At 36.2% G+C, this 18,430-nt stretch overlaps 1 pseudogene; it reads left to right on the top strand.

Annotated features, from left to right (window-relative positions):
* LOC128163709 (uncharacterized) overlaps positions 1–18,292 on the top strand; it is a 49,083-nt pseudogene extending 30,791 nt beyond the window's left edge.
* The last annotated feature ends 138 nt before the right edge of the window (positions 18,293–18,430 follow it).

Raw genomic sequence — 18,430 nt, 5'->3', positions numbered from 1 at the left:
AAATTTATTTCAATAAGAAGAGACAAACGTTATCATTGTAATAAAAAATAAGTTATAAAAAAGCAATTCATTTTAAGTTTTGGAATGAGTATTTAATTTGCTCAATTAACCTACTGCAACATGCCAATTCATTTCAATCTATGTTTGATGTTTGTAGATCAAAGTCGTGTGATGGAGTCACTGAGTGGAATCCCAACCCCAGGGACGGAAAAACCACAGCAAGGAAACCAGTGTCTGCTGAAACTGATGTCTCCCCCCGAGTTACTTCACTCTCTCACAGTGACAGGTGTTAATGGTTGTGATCACATTTCCTGTGTGACATCAGACCAAGTCCGGGTCAGTGATACATTCAATCTCATCTTGACAAACACAACAGGTGTCCCTCTACATCGTGTGGAGGATTCATGTCGTGGTTATGATACAGGATTACACACAGTGAACAGTGAGAGTGAACTGTTTTATATAAATAGGAATTATAACATCAACAAACTGTCAAAGGATATGAAAACAACCACCACATTTATAGGGAAAACAGACACTACGTGGATACCACGGTGTGTGTACTGGTCCCCGTCCACTGGGAATCTACTGGTCGGGATGTATTATATACATTCATGGACAGACACAGGCAAGGTAACCCGGTACAACCAGAGTGGACAACTGACACAAACCATACAGCACGACACAGGACAGGGACTGTATAGAGAACCTAACTATATAACAGAGAACAACAATGGGGATGTCGTGGTGTCTGACTATAGAGCTGTAGTGGTGACAGAGCGTGGAGGAAGACATCGTTTCTCCTACACAGGACATCCATCAGGATCAGGACTATGGCCACATGGAATCTGTACTGACGCGCTGTCACACATCCTGGTGTGTGATGATTGGACCAACACAGTACAGATGTTGGACAAGGACGGTCAGTTCCTGTCGCATCTATTGACAAAATCACAAGAGATGGGTGTACCACGGAGCCTGAGTTATGATGTCAACACTCATCATCTCTGGGTCGGATCAGGATCATGGTGTGACAACAACACGGTGGTTATATACAGGTATATCACCAGACAGGACGCTCTGACAGGTAAGTCTGAGTCATTATCATTCACATTAATTAGATATAGATAACTAAGACACACAGTCCGTGTTAATTATCAGTCAATAAGATACATGTAAGACATATTTATCTGTGTGATTGTTTGTCAATATAAACAGTTCATTGTCACAGGGTTAGCTGTGTCTACCAGTCATTGGGATTCATTGTTTATCGAAAATAAATAGAAATTAAATATATTTCATTATAAGATGTACAGTCACATGTCATTCTAATTAGTTAAATAATTTAACAGGTCATTGTAATTAATAAACCAGATATTAATATTTGTAATTTGTTTTGTCACAAGTACATGTCAATTGAGTTGATTTAATTAATTACATAACTTTTAAAGTATGTGTCAGTGTAATTAATTTGAACTTATTTGTAGATGTAGCTCTGTCTTTATTTTATTTAATTTTATTTATTTGTAGTTGTTTATGTATCATTACATAACCTGTATGATATAGATTAATTAACAGCTAATTAATGACTTGTTGTAGATGAACACACACCCCGTCCTGATGGGGACACCATGTCCAGCTCAACACCAGCCGTATAATGGAGATAGCTGGGATATTGACAGGTTGTAAATGTTTCTGTACAAATCTAGTCTGCTCTCCAAACCACACATGTTGTTTGTCACTTAATTTCTTCAACATCTGCAGCTGAAGTTGACCTGTGTATAATTCACATGGACTGTAATATTGACGCCTGTTTATTTCACACTTTGTGATCATCCAAACATGGCTGTCTATTGCTATATGTAAAGTTAATGTTATGGAAAATGGACTGCTGATATGAATTTAATAATGAATAATTACTATAAGTGTTTAGCTTTATACTATCCAAGACTTACTAGTGATCTGAACACTGAGTGAGATCGTAGACTCCAAGCCGAGAATGCTTAGGAACTCGAGAAGGTGGCCCTGGGCAACCTACAACATGAACTCGACCTCGAGAGGAAGAATCTCAGATCCACAAAGATGAAAGTCTGGTTACAAGGCTCAACTCGAGCAGCTCAGCTCAGCAGTGAAACATGAGGAAGCCAAATTGAACGACCTTCAGGGGTGGGTTTTGAGCTACAGTGTGGTGTTCTGTCTCAGGGAGACAGAAGACTGAGATAGTGAGGGTCAACAAACAGTAAACTCAAGATGATCAATTTAATTATCATCATGATTTTACTCCTCATCTTTCCCTCGATAGACAGCAATTAGCACTAATATTGCTGGGTGCTGATACGGTGTAAAGTTTAAGTCCCTCAATTTAACTGTATCACCTTTTTTCTTTAGGCTTATTTGAATTAATGTTTTTTTTCTCTCTAGAAAGTTCTCTTTAGGCTTATCTAAGTTAATTCCCTAGAAAGATTGCGGTGACCTTATTTAAATAAATGTTTATTTTTCTCTAAAAAGATAGTTTATACTTGTGAACTGAGCTAGTATTAAGGTTGTATAATTTATGTATAACATTAATATTGATACATTTTTATACATAGCTATAGAGAGGGTGAGAGCTGTCAATGACAAACTCGGAGTCTGGACAGTGAGCGTTACTCACTCCTTGAGAGTGCAGATCAGAAAACTCCAATTTTTGAGAACATGCAACTTGAGTTAGAATCAGAAACAGAATCAGAACGTGCCAAAGTTAAAGATCTCAAAACTCAGTGGAGCGAGAAAAGCAAAAGCTTCAATATCAGGTGACAGCTTAAGAGTCAGATGAGTGCACTCAAAGACGAGCTCGAGCAGGAAAGGTTGGCTTGCCGCCAGATGAAGAACGAGATAGACCAGATACAGGTGAATGAGTGTGGAGTTATTGTGTCTCACAACGAGCAATGCTCATCTTCCCATCTTCCTTTCTACTTTCTAGTTTAGATTTCTAAAGATGTTGCACATCTTGTTCATTGCACATAGTAAACTACAGTCTGTGAACTTAATAACATAAGTTTGATATCATAGATTTTATTATTCATTAGGTCATTTTCATAATCTAAATGTTGTCGTAGCTCTGTTGAATTACATGATTATAACTTTTCCCAGCATGCTATTGGCTCGTCATGACCGGCTAAAAGCGTGCAGGAAACCAAATGAAGTCTGTGGTATATAAAAGAGAGTTGCTTTGAACATTTATTAACTAATTGTGTTTGTTCAGCTTCATAAACTAGACATTACTCGGCACTACGAACACGAACATGACCAAGTCTCACGGCTCAAGTCTGAACGTGAACTCCTGAGGTCAGAGGTCAAATCCCTGAAGGACGCCATAAATGAGAAGGAAGGAAGTAGTGACACGGAGGAAGTGACAGAGCGTCGGTCACAGAGACAGCTGGAGAGGGAGAGGGACGACCAGAAAATGAAGATGGTAATGATGTGTTCTCAATGCTTGGATACAAACTTAGTATATTCCTTATTTTAAGCGAGTTCTTAATTCTGCAATCATGCTGTTATGTCAGTCACGACACAGAGAAAATGACGTAGTTTCAGCTTGCTGTTTTGTATCAAAATCTGAGAATATAGAATCGTGAATGCAGAACTTTTATCCTAATCTCTTATAGTTCCCAACTCTCAGGAAATGTAAGCGAAATTTCTATATCTGTGAGGTGGATGCTTCTCTCAATTTTACATGGATATTAATTCCTCGTGTTTAATTAGTAATCTACAGTAATGTGTGTACAGAGGAATTGTTTAGAGATGATTTTACATGGATATTAATTCCTCGTGTTTAATTAGTAATCTACAGTAATGTGTGTACAGGGGAATTGTTTAGAGATGATTTTACATTAATATTAATTCCTTACGTATAATAAGCAATCAACAGTAATGTGAGAATATTGAATCGTGAATGCAGAATTTTTATCCTAATCTCTTATAGTTCCCAACTCTCAGGAGTGAGAGGGACGACCAGAAAATGAAGATGGTAATGATGTGTTTCAATGCTTGTATACAAACTATGTAGATTCCTTATTTTAAGCGAGTACTTAATTCTGCGATCACGCTGTTTTGTATCGAAATGTGAGTATATTGAATCCTGAATGCGGAACTTTTTTTCCTAATCTCTTATAGTTCTCAACTCTCAGGAAATGTATGCGAGATTTTAATATCTGTGAGGTGGATGCTTCTCTTGATTTTACATGGACATGAATTCCTCACGTTTAATTATCAATCTACAGTAATGTGTGTATAGGGGTATTGTTTAGAGATGATTTTACATGGATATTGATTTGTCGCGTATAATTAGCAATCAACAGTAGTGTGCGTATAGGGATATTGTTTAGAGTTGATTTTACATGGATATTAATTCCTCGGGTTTAATTATCAATCTACAGTAGTGTGCGTATAGGCATATTGTTTCGAGATGATTTTACATGGATATTTATTCCTCGCGTTTAATTAGCAATCTACAGTAATGTGTGTGTAGGGGTATTTGTTTAGAGGTGATTTTCTGTAAAATAAACTGGTTGACTTTAGTTATATACAGAATTCTACATGTAGCGGCCATTTATATATACAGAATTCTACATGTAGCGGCCATTTATATATACAGAATTCTACATGTAGCGGCCATTTATATATACAGAATTCTACATGTAGCGGCCATTTTGCTGGGTTGCCGGACTTCTTTGCCCTTTTTTTAGCTCACCTGAACCGAAGGTTCAAGTGAGCTTTTCTGATCACCCGTTGTCCGTCCGTCCGTCCGTCCGTCTGTCCGTCCGTCTGTAAACTTTTCACATTTTCAACTTCTTCTCAAAAACCACTGGGCCAAATTTAACCAAATTTGGTACAAAGCATCCTTATGGAAAGGGGATTATAAATTGTTAAAATAAAGGGCACAGCCCTTTTCAAAAGGGAGATAATTGCGAAACAGTGAGTATAGGGTGCATGTCTTAAAAAATCTTCTTCTCAAGAACCACTGCACCAGAAATGCCAATATTTACACAAAAGCTTGTATATATAGTGAAGATTCTAAATTGTAAAAATCGTGACCCTCGGACCAAAACTGGGGCCCCAGGCGGGGTTCAAAGTTTAACATAGAAATACATAGGAAAATGTTTAAAAAATCTTCTTCTCAAGAACCACTGCACCATAAATGCCAATATTTACACAAAAGCTTGTATATATAGTGAAGATTCTAAATTGTAAAAATCGTGACCCTCGGACCAAAACTGGGGCCCCAGGCGGGGTTCAAAGTTTAACATATATAGAAATACATAGGAAAATGTTTAAAAAATCTTCTTCTCAAGAACCACTGCACCAGAAATGCCAATATTTACACAAAAGCTTGTATACATAGTGAAGATTCTAAATTGTAAAAATCGTGACCCTCGGACCAAAACTGGGGCCCCAGGCGGGGTTCAAAGTTTAACATAGAAATACATAGGAAAATGTTTAAAAAATCTTCTTCTCAAGAACCACTGCACCATAAATGCCAATATTTACACAAAAGCTTGTATACATAGTGAAGATTCTAAATTGTAAAAATCGTGACCCTCGGACCAAAACTGGGGCCCCAGGCGGGGTTCAAAGTTTAACATAGAAATACATAGGAAAATGTTTAAAAAATCTTCTTCTCAAGAACCACTGCACCAGGAATGCCAATATTTACACAAAAGCTTGTATACAAAGTGAAGATTCTAAATTGTAAAAATCGTGACCCTCGGACCAAAACTGGGGCCCCAGGCGGGGTTCAAAGTTTAATATAGAAATACATAGGAAAATGTTTAAAAAATCTTCTTCTCAAGAACCACTGCACCAGAAATGCCAATATTTACACAAAAGCTTGTATATATAGTGAAGATTCTAAATTGTAAAAATCGTGACCCTCGGACCAAAACTGGGGCCCCAGGCGGGGTTCAAAGTTTAACATAGAAATACATAGGAAAATGTTTAAAAAATCTTCTTCTCAAGAACCACTGCACCAGAAATGCCAATATTTACACAAAAGCTTGTATGTATAATGAAGATTCTAAATTGTAAAAATCGTGACCCTTGGACCAAAAACTGGGGCCCCAGGCGGGGATCAAAATTTAACATAGAACTACATATGAAAAATGTTTAAAAATCTTCTTCTCAAGAACCACTTCACCAAAAATGCCAATACATACACAAAAGGTTGTATATATAGTGAAGATTGTAAAAATCGTGACCCCCGAACAAAAGTGGGGCCCCAGGAGGGGTTTAGATTTTAACATATATAGGAAAATGTTTTAAAATCTTCTCAAGAACCATCGTGCAACTGTTTGGGATATTACTATGCATACATGTACATCCTTAAATAATGTAGATTCAAAAAATTGTAACTCCCGGACAATTGATGGGCACCAAGAGGGGTTCAAAATTTAAACATTTTAAAAAACAAAGGAAAAGTTTAAAAATTTTCTTCTCAAGAACTACAATGTTTTAGTTAGTGGAATATCTATGCATGCATCCTTCGCTTATGTAGATTCCTAATTCGTAAAATCGTGACCCCCGGACCAATAATGGGGCCCCAAGATGGGGTCAAAGTTTATTATAGAAATATAAAGGTAACAGGTTAAAAAATCTTCTTCTCGAGATCTACAATGCTTCAATTTGTGAGATTACTATCATGCATACAACCTTGGATAATGAAGGTTCGACAGTTTTAAAATAGTGACCCCTGGACTAATACTAGGGACCCAAGATGGGTTTAAAGTTAAATGTAGAAGTACCGGTATATATGGAAAATGTTTAAAAATCTTCTTTTCGAGAACTACAATGCATCAATTTGTCAGATAACTACGTAAGCACCCTCAAATAGTGTAGATTCGAAATTATAAAAGCCGTGACCTCAATCTAATACTGGGGCCCCAAGAGGTGTTCAAAGTTTAGCATAGAAATATAGAGGGAAAATGTTGAAAAATCTTTTTCTAGGGAACTATAATGCTTCAGCTTGTGAGATAACTAGGCAAGCATCCTTAAATAATGTAGATTCCAAATAATTAAAACTTTAGCACTGGACTAATACTGTGGCCCCAAAAGGGGTTCAAAGTTTAACATAGAAAGATATATTGAAAATGTTTTTAAAAAGTTCTTCTCGAGAACTATAATGCTACAGTTTGTGAGATTACTATGCACGGATCCTCAAATTGTGTAAACTCTAATGTAGTGGAACCAAGAGTTATCTTTCTTAATGTTCTGTACAGTCTGAGAGTTATTCTTCTTGAAGTGGAACTCTTCTACGTTCAGTTTTTCAGGTTGTGTACGTGCGGTCCCACCGCAGTGCTACACATTTTCATTCCTATGTTACTATTTATGTTGTTCAAGCCAACCATAAACCTCGGACCATTACTTGGTCCCCAGAAAGGGGTTCAATGTTTAAAATAGAAAAAGCATATGCTACGAAATGTAATGTTACAAGGAACTGCTGTTCAGGTGAGCGATGTGGCCCATGGGCCTCTTGTTTGGAGAATTGAGAATGTTTGATAATTGCTTCAGCATCTGCTTTGATTTTATTCATGCATGAAAATGAAACTTTTTTTGAACTCAGCAAGTTCAAAACCTAGAGAGTTCAGAGACTCGAGAATGTGACATGGAAGCCACTCAGGAACTACAGCTAGAGAAACTACACTCAACTCACCAGCGAGTCGACTCAAAGAGCAGTGAGGAGGATCCAGTTCACCGGAACGTTTATAAGTCACAGCTCGAGAGTTTAAAGGTCTTACGCAAGGTAATAGCCAATCAAACTGAACTTGGTCAATTGCTGTTCCATATATATAGAGACAATTTCTTCTCTTTCTTCCTTTTTTGGCACCTTTTAGGCCTATAGTATTGATTTAATATGGACTCAGTGGCTAGGAGAATTATTATACCCCCGCAAACGAAGTTTAGGGGGGTATATTGGTTTCACCCTGTCCGTCTGTCCGTCTGTCTGTCTGTCCGTCTGTCCGTCTGTCCGTCTGTCTGTAGACGCAACTTTGTCCCCCCTATAGAATTTTTTATTACTTCATGGAACAGTTTGAAAATTTGACATAAGTTGAACACCATCTGAAGATGTGCACCTGCAATTTTTTTTAAGATCAGACAAGATTTAATGATTTTATGACAGTTTTCATTTTCCTTATTCTATATATTGTACACTAATATTGAAAAGTAAGGGAGGTAATCCTTACAGATTTTATTAATTAATTAATAGAAAACACTCTAAAATATATTTATATAAATACATCCAGATGGAGTTTTTTGTCTTTATGTCTTAAGTAATAAAAAAAAAATTATTTTTTATAAGTATTCTATCAACTGACAATGCAAAGTTTTTGTTTGTCAATGATAAATTCTTAGGAGCTAATGAGAACATCAAAGACAAGTGTGGCTGAATTCATTTGTCCCAAGGGAGCCATTATCTGAGCCATGGTTCAGATGGAGCATGTGTTTAGGGGAAATTGATAATCTGTAAAATGGGTGATGGTTTTGGGGCTATTTTAAAACTGTTTCATGTAAACCAAAAGGTCTATCATTATAAGGAAATAAATAATATAATTATTAATAAAGAAGTTAAACTATTTTTAGAGGTTGTTTAAATTTATTTGTCAAGTAATTTGATGAAGTGACCCTATTGGGCATTAATTTAAATGAAATTCAAAATTACTGATATGATTGAAGTGTTTTGGCAATTTTAAAATTGTTTGTAATATTAAATTTTCTTTTTTACATATTTTTACATAGTATGGTAATTATGGTAATGTTTTGGGAGTTTATTAAATTTAACAAGCTCATCAAAGAAAATCATAGTCCTATGGGATCAATTTTCTGATTTGGAGTTCAATTGTGCCATAGGAGAAAGTGAGGAAAATTTGAAACAACTAATTGCATCTGTCAAGACTCTTATTAGAAAGATATTGAAAGTTTTATCAACAGAAGAGCATTGCTTGGCTACCGGTATTTCTATTCACTGCAAAGGGAGGGGTTATTGTCATTTTGTTGGTTTTTCTTTAAATCAATTAAATTAAAAAAATATATCATCAAATACATACATTTGTAAATGTATTACTGTTATAGATATGTATTTACAGTGAAATTCTGACAATGTTGATTTTAATTTTTCTTTGTTAACTATTTTTTTTTTTTTTTTACATTTCTAGAAATTTTTTTTTGTATGTTTCAAACCTTAATTATTATTCAATTCAATTATTTGTCCCATTTGAAATTAGCCTAGCGGGGGTATTAGTCCCATTAGGACAGTTCTAGTTACTTTAGGGGAATTGTCACACTAATTTCAATGGATTTTTTTTTAGATGTGCATGATGCAACTTCCTGGATGGTGCTGAGTCTGTTTGTCAACATGTGAAACCCACGTGTATCTGGGGGTAAGTATGTTTACTATCAATTATCTCTCTTAGAAGCCGCATAAGGCATTATTTTTCTGATCTAATATTTTTCTTGAAACATTTGACTAAAATTTCTCTTTCATGAATTATATGCTGAGAGTATAGTTTATCAATTAACTTAACTATAGCTAAATAGTAACATATAGTGAAATTAATTCCTTGTGTGAGACTTTGAGAGAAACATGTAACTTTTATTTAAGGTGTAATATCCCTCTGCTATTAATTTTGCCATATATTTTTTAAAAAAAAATCATAGTGATTTTCATCAAAGTCAATATCAATCTATTCATATGAAACAAAACTGAAGTGATGAAGTGCTGCTAGATTTTTTAAAAATTGATAATGTGTCTAATCATGATATGAAGAAAACTAAACATAGTGATTAGAAAAAGCAAAATTTTACCATCACAGGATAAAATTTAAAATCTAAAATGTATATGAAAATAATATATAGTTATATACATTTTCATTTCATATTACAAAACATATTGAAGCGCTGCATTTTAGTTCAGAATAGTACTTTGTTGTATAGGTTTGCAACAAAAATTGCTTCAATCAGCAAGAGTTATCTTTCTTTATAATAGACTATTGAATGTTTTACATGCATGTTTTACATACACTGCATGATAAATTGCTACAGTTTCTAAATTTTCAGAAAAAAGTTTTCTCTTTTCAAATTTGGATAAGATAATAGTAAATGGATCCATATATTTAAGAAATCCTAAAAATGTAAACCAGAGCATAAATTTTGTTATAACACAACAAGGGGATGAAGCGAATAATCTTCCAGTAATTGGTATAATATCAATATAGGGATTTACATGTATTGTCTTAAATCAAATGAGATATTGGTTATTTTTTAAATTTTGTTTTCCCATATCTGCTCCCTCAGAATAGAAAAGTCTTATTAAATTTTAAACATTTGAAATGTTATAAGTTTTAAACGATTATAACTAAGTATAGAATATGTAATTGTCTTAGTCACATTTTTCCCAATTATAATTCATTCAGCTCTGTGAACGAGCTATAAATAGGGAAATAAAAACATTCCATCCAAATATTCTCTGGCCTAAAACATCAAACATCAACTGTACAGAAACAAACATATTATTTTCTACAGAAGTTATCTCTCTTATCAGAGGGACATTCCACCTTAAACTGCATTTTTTCTATTTTCAGGAGTTGCCTCCCTTGTTAAAGATCAACAATGGCGGATAAACAATGCGGGATGCTGTTTTGTCACCAACGGTGACATTTGACACCTGTATACCCGTATTTCTACCAATCGTCTCTGTCCTCCTTGTTGGGTACATTAGACAGGTAAGAAAATCAAGATAATTGTTTGCAATCATTTTGATAAGATAAACAATTATGTGCATTATTAAAAACATAGCAATCATTAAATGTAATACAAAATTCACATGATAGGTATAATATTACAAACATTTCATACATGGTAACTACATACACTTCCCTACCCCCCCCCCCCCCCCAACCCACACACACTTAGCTACTTCCTGTTTAATTTTGGATCTGTTAGTGACTTAATATAAGTGTCTTTAGACTTTTATCGTAAAGCCAATATCTTTGAGATCTGTAGAATTTTCTTTGGAATTTATATTTCAATACCGGTAGTTTTTGTTTCATTTTAAAGTAATTTTGCCTATTTTGCTGTTGTTTTAGATGATGGACCACTCTACTTCCTTTTACTACAGGTGCCCCTACAGATTCACAAATTTCCAATGTTGAATTTCCATGACCCCGATTGAGTGAGTGCACTACTTGATGTAACTATTCTACGTTCAAAATTTCTGCTACTAGTAATACATTTTGGATTTGATTTTAGGTATCCCCTATTCGCAGATTCAGGTTTTTGTGTACAAGTGTAATATTTAATTCTATCAAGATTATTAGGTCCCAAAGTCAAATTTATGCAGTCTTTTAACAAGCACGTCTTCTTCTGTCATGCTTAATTCAAAGTCATGAGGCAACACTGAAGAGTTCCACTTGTTGTTTTTTAGTCTGCGACAGGAGAAGGAATGAAGTTGGCAGGACTTTCCGCACTGTTCTTGGTAGCAGCTGATGATGGAACCGACAGCAGTTGACATGGCCTGTTTCATCAAAGGTAAGTCTTCAGAGTAGTGTTTGTAGCAGTTTAAGTACTCAGTCCTGCATCTAAGATTCGGGTCCAAGGCAAATCTTCTCTGCATGGATTCTCTCATAGCTTTTGTTCTTCCAGGAAACATGTCACTGCTGAATGGAGCCTTAGCAGTCTTGTTTCTTTGAGAGTCAAAGAAGTGGCGCAGGTCTTTGAAGTTTTCAATCATATGTCCTTGCTTTTAGATGCACCTAAAGTAGCGGCACTCTCTCCATCACTGGTGAAATAACGAGTGGACGCGGTCATCACTTTGCAGCTCACCGATGCATTCTGTAGCCCATCTCTTTTCATCCCTAATGGTTGTCTCTGGAGGAATGATTGCAGTGCAGTCTTCATGTCCTGGACAGGTAACTAACTCTCCCTTGGTTCTAAGATGGGTGCCGTTGTTGCACAGTTTATTGCCACAAAACACTGCCACAACAACTTCTTGGTAACATTTACACTTAAAGTGTATGTCACTTGTGTAGCAGCTTAGAATGGTGTTTTCCCTATCGCACTGAAGGTGGAATTGTTATACCGGACATATCCATCCGTTCTTATAGTTGCATTGGCAAGTCCACACTTCTTTTTAAGCTCTTGAAAGTCCTGCCTTATTTTCTTCATGTCTTTTTTGTTCACATCAGTGATGATTTTGCCTACTGTGTTGCAGGTCTGATGAATGTAAGTGGCTGATGCTGGTTTGGTGTTTGCGCCAAGAAGCATACCACGCATACCCTCTGTTGTAAGGCTGGTACCCAAGTGGCCGACAGCCATGGACAGATCAAGCTGTGGGGCTTTTCATCCCCTTTCTGATCGACTGACTTCCTCGTACAGCTTTTCACCGTGACTGGTGTAATGGCACTTTTTACATCGAATGAAAAGGATCCTTTCCAGGCCTCGCATTTCCTCCCCTTGCTGGTTCCAGTCCAGTGAACCGTCACAGTCCGGGAATTTCTGTGAGTGCTCTTTAAAAGTTCCAAAGTTTAGCAGTTTTTTCTTTATGGAGTACTTTGTAAAGTCTGGAATTAGGGTTCGGTGACTCTGCATCTGTTTAGGAGTCTACCAGCTGCCATTCACTCGGCCCGGGTCGCAAAATCTTAATTTGACTACCTCTACGCTCAGCATCGCTTATTGTGAATATTCCATCCTTCTGCTGCTGTACAATGTCCTGAAACTCTTCTTTACTCAGCCTTCTTATAGGACATAGACACTGTACTGGGCTGGTGGTCCCTGTACTCTTCTGGCCCTTGTTGTGAGGAATGCTTCCTTTTAAGCTCACCTGAGCTGAAAGCTCAAGTGAGTTATTCTGATCACATTTTGTCCATCGTCAGTCCGTCCGTCCGTCTGTCCGTCCGTCTGTAAACTTTTTACATTTTGCACTTCTTCTCTAAAACCGCTTATCTAATTTCAACCAAATTTGGCACAAAGCACCCTTATGGTAGGGCAAATTTAAATTGCAGAAATAAAAGTCTGATCTATATTCAAAGCGGAGAAAACCTTGAAACTGTAGAAAAAGGGGACTGCATTTTAAAAAAATCTTCTTCTCAAGAACTACTGAGTCCAATTCAACGTAGTTTAGCATAAATTATCCTTATGGGAAGGAAAATATAAATTGCAGGCTAATTCTGTTTCAAATCTGAGTTATTACAAAAATAATAATAAAGGAAAGGCATGTTTCAATCAGTTTAATAGCTTCGGGTTCGGCATCCGGTAAAATGGGTAGGCAAGACTTGGCCTGGGCAAAACAAAAGATTGGCAGTTATCTGCCAATCTCATTAAAATTTCAGGACATTTGATGGACCAGTATATTATTATTTGCTGTAAATATTGCTGCAAAATAATGCGTATTTGGAATTGACGATTGCCGATCTGCCCCGGCTTTTATTTTGCCACGGCCTGGGTTTGCATACCCATTTTACCAAAACTCGTATTCCATAATTCTAAAACGAGGTTCTTTGTTTAAAGCAGCCATGACATTATACGAAAAAGGATCGATCAGACTATGATGAATTTGCTTGTTGTGCAACAGTTCATGTATGAAGGGAAATTTTTGAAACATGCAAATTATATTGGTGCCAATTTTGTGAAGTAAATTGAGGCTAAATATTTTAATGCGTTGACAGTTTTCACACATGACGTTGGTGTTAGCTTGTTCTGATTTTCGTTTTGTTTTCATTATTTATTCTTTGTAACCTGGGAACTATCGTCTGTATTTCGTGATTTTTACGTATCAAATCAAACAGAGATTTCGGTAAATCAAACAGTTAACTGTTTACCTGCGCAAATTAAGCAAAATCTGATGTATCAAAAATGTACTGAAATACAATTCATTCTATCGGTAATTCGGCATTATCTTTTGTGTAATGGTAGATTAATGCAATAGGTTTTGTTGAGATGCTCGGCATTTTTTCGAGTTTATTCACTTTAAATAGAGTTTGATATCGCTGACGGAAATATTTAGGTATATACATGTATATATATGATTCATTTCGAAAAAATAAATTGTGTGTTTTATTTGTTATAGTGCATGTTTCTTGTGTTTAATTGTTTACAATTTCTATTTACTAATCATATTTGAGTGTTAAGCTTCAATATAAGCAAGATACAGAGATTTGCTCACAATTCTATGTTTGTACACAGATCTTAAAAACTAAAGATTAAAAAAGTAAAAAATTTGTCAATATTTATTAAGAAAACTTTCAAAGTCTGTTCTTCCAGAAACCAACTTTAACAACTTTTTTTATTGTAAACCTAACCTTTTTTCGTCATTATTACTCCTACTGTATATGTGATCCTTGACCGTATTATCTACATTTGTATAAACCGACTTTGAACCTCAAATACCAGTGAACTGGTCTTGAGTGAATAAAAGAATTGAAAATCTTAGGCCATTTTTTTTCCATTTTAAATGCTGAATAGGAAATACCAAGTAAAAAATCTTAAGCTGAATGTAATAAACTCATGTGAACAAAATATGACTCAAACCTAGGCGAACTATGAACTCTGTATCTTGCTTATAATTCTACGATTGACGCTGAAATTTTGGTTGAACATTAGAAATTCTGTATGAATTAGAGTATGTTAAATACTTGTACAAACAAAATAAAAGAATGATATTCTGTATATACCTACTCTCTGGGGCCCCCTCTTTATACAATAAATAATGTGAAATCTACATCAATTTTGATAGTTTTTCAGACACGAGTAAATAAAAATGACATCTTTAAAACAGTTTCCATAGTTCTGACACATTTCTGTTGCGGGGATAAAGTAATTATCGCTATTCCTAAGAAAATTTCACAGCGGAAAATTATCCTGGTTTGTACGCGAAGTAAATAACAGTCATTTAATTATAATGGAGAAGACAAATAAAATTTTTGAATGTTTTTAATTTGAGGAATTGAGCACATTGAGGTACAGTTTACTTCTTCACATTTATACATGTAGGATTTTTAAAATAAAAAACACTAACTATTATATTTTTTTATTAAATACAATAACTAGTAAGTAGTTGATAAAAAAAAAATGTACCTATATGCTCTTATATATTTTGATCGCATTACAAAGTGGGGGGGGGGGGGGGCAGAACAAAAATATAGGGAATTGGAAGTTAACAACTTAACAGTGTACCCCTACCAAATGTTTAATTTCATATCTTGCGTAGGATTTTTCTTATTCTGGTAAAAAATATTATTTCATGAAGGTACAATGTCAAAGATTACGTGTATGCAAAAATAAGTGTAAAAGTCAAATACTTTACAATATTTATTTTTTGTTATTCTACCAAGGGACCATATGGCACAATATTTTTTGAACGCCCATTGTTGCTCAGGTGAGCGATGTGGCCCCATGGTCCTCTTGTTTTGTTCTGATGACGATGCAGCCACTTTGGTCCTTTCTTTGGCATGATTTATATTGAACTGAACACTTGTAGACTTTTTCTGGGAATATAATGTTGTGTGTAGTGCTTTTTTTTAAGTATTGTAAACTTTCATACTTTTTATTTATTTTAGAGCTGCCATGTCCTCTAAGAGGAACCCCATCTTTGATGACTGATGGAAAAGCCTCATCACTCCCATTGCTTAAGAACCTCTTATCTTAATCACTAGGCATTATTCAGTGACCACCGTTATCAAAGCTCCAAGGTACATTATTAAAGACTCAATCTTCTGGCATCATTTTTTACAGTCGCTGTCTTTGTCTTAGAACTAAAATTAACAACTTTTTGCTAATTAATTCTAATATTTAAGTGAACTTGTTGTTTTTGGTTAATTATTTGTCTATTAATTAGAGTTAAATTTACACATTTCAGGTTTCATTTCATTCGAAGCTCTTTTCTCAACAAGTCACTAATTAAATATTATTGTGTGTTGAAATCATGTACTGTAGATGGATTTTAACAAGAATTTACTCCAGAATTCAACAATCTGTTAAGAAGAGTTATCTTCTACTTTTTAATCCCTTAGGGTCAAAAGTAGATTTTCATACACTAGCATATAGGAGAAAGATAACTACTAGACATTTTCTGCGAATTTCATTAAAATTCATGAACTTTTAATTGTCGTAAAGGTCTTACGCAAGGAAATATAAGCCAATCAAACTGAGCTTGGTCAATTGTAGTTCTATATATATAGAGACTAATTCTTTTCTTTCTTCCTTTTTTGGCACCTTATTTTAGGTCTACAGTATTGATTATGGACTCAGTGGCTAGGAGAATTATTACTTTGGTGGAATTGTCACACTAATTTCAATTTTGGGGTTGAGAAATGCATGATAATGCATATAGTTCTTTGAATATTTTCTTTTATCTTTATACAGAATTCTTCTTCCCAAGAAGATTGAAAACATATATAGAAGTTCAACTCTGGCAACAACCTCTTAGATGAAATTTTGTTGATCAAACTGAGATTTTGGTTTTATAGAGTTGAAGTTAGTGTCCAGAGTCTGGAGAAATCTCTCAAGGACCTACTGACAAACTCGGACACTACTCACCTTCAAATCGGACACTGTGGACAATCTGACGAGTCGACTCAGCGCTCAGGCCGTGAACCAGCGAGTGTTACGTCACAACTCTGAGCTGACTAACTTTGTGTCCAGACTGACGGAGGAGAAGATGGAGCTACACAACACACTGAGGAGTTTAGAGGGGGAGATCTGGAGATACAGTCAGAGAGGCGCCGAATAGCAGGTATGTTAGTCTCTAGATAAAGGCAGAGGGGTGCCTTACAGCAGGTATGTTAGTCTGTAGATACAGCCTAAGGGGTGCCGAACAGCAGGTATCGTAGTCTTTATATACAGGCAGAAAGGTGCTGAACAGCAGGTATGTTAGTCTGTGGAGTGGGTGTCTGTAGATAACGGAAAATAGGTTCCTAACATCCGGTGTGTGAATCTAGAGATGAATAGAAGACTATAGGTAAAGAAAAAGGGGCTCTGAATGTCAGGCATGTAAATTTGGAGATAAATGTAAGACTATGGGTAAAGAAAGAGGGATACTGAATATCAAGTATAAATGTAAGACTGGATAGAGAAAGAGGGATTCTGAATGTCAAACATCAGGGAAGAGATTTAGTAGAAGTCAGTAGAAAAATGACGATTTACGAGTGATGTAACTATGTTAGCTGAGGCATCTTACAACCTCAAGATATGTGTACCCACATCTAGGGCATTAGGAGCCTCTCGGTTTAGAAGGTATTTGTTAAGTCATAATTGTTTTTCTTCACTGTAGAATGGTCATGATATATATGAGTGAAAACCACACTGATTAGGAGAACCGACATCTGGAAGCTCGGACCTCATAAGCCAAAGAGAGGCTGTCGCTACAGCTGGCCCTTAATCAAATGGAACAGGAGCTTGACCAATGTCGGGCCGACCTCAGAGGAGAACGAGACCGAAGGTCAGGCATCGCTGGAGTAGGGACGGAGGGGGACAGGGATAGGGTAAGGAATCAGAGAGAGAGAGAGAGAGAGAGAGAGAGAGAGAGAGAGAGAGAGAGAGAGAGAAGGGGAAGGGAGAGAGGAGAGAGAGATAGGGAAATGACAGAGAGAGAAGAGATAGGGGATTAAATACAAACACTAGTAGTATAAATGAAAAATGCATCCATATAACCATTATATTAATATTTGAAGTTTGAACAACATTTGATATATTGATATCGGTTTACTGTGATTAAATTCTGATGACGGTAGATCTGTACATATTGTATTTAGATCAAGTGACTGTACGGGAAGTACCTGCGGGCGGACAGCTACAGGAAGGCCCTGGTCTACCAGAAGAAGTACCTGCTCTTGTTACTGGGGGGATTCCAAGACTGTGAGCAGACCACCTTGGCTCTGATTGCCAGGATGGGGGTCTACCCCTCCCCTGAGGACCTGCAGCGAGGGACCAGGCCCCGCCGACAGGTCACCGCATTTAGGAGTGCTGCCAGGGCTGTGGTGGCTGTAACTAGGTCAGTATGTCAGACTGGTCACCATGGTCAAGAGTGTCGCCTCGTTGGTAGTGTGGTAGTGGTTCAGATTTGATATTTATTTGTTTTTAATTTTTCCTGGAGAAATATACTGTTATGAATATTGTTGATGTAAGTTAGGTATATTATGAAAGGTAAGTGAAGCACATTGATGTATGTATCTTAACAGCTGCAGTAGATTTCTCTCCCTTTACTGTTCGTGCAGGATGCGGTACTTGGTCAGGAAGTGGAAGAGAGCCACCAGAGTGGGATCCCTAAGGTGACCTAATTCTTCAGTTTTTAGCTCACCTGAGCTGAAAGCTTATGTGAGCTCTGCCGTCTGTCTATCTGTCCATAAACGTTTTACATTTTCCACTTCTTCTCCAGAACCACTTGTCCAATTTCAACCAATCTAAT

The sequence above is a fragment of the Crassostrea angulata genome, chromosome 9 (assembly GCF_025612915.1).
Source record: "Crassostrea angulata isolate pt1a10 chromosome 9, ASM2561291v2, whole genome shotgun sequence".
Classification (NCBI taxonomy): Eukaryota; Metazoa; Mollusca; class Bivalvia; order Ostreida; family Ostreidae; genus Magallana; species Magallana angulata.
This window is presented reverse-complemented; position numbering and strand designations above follow the sequence as displayed.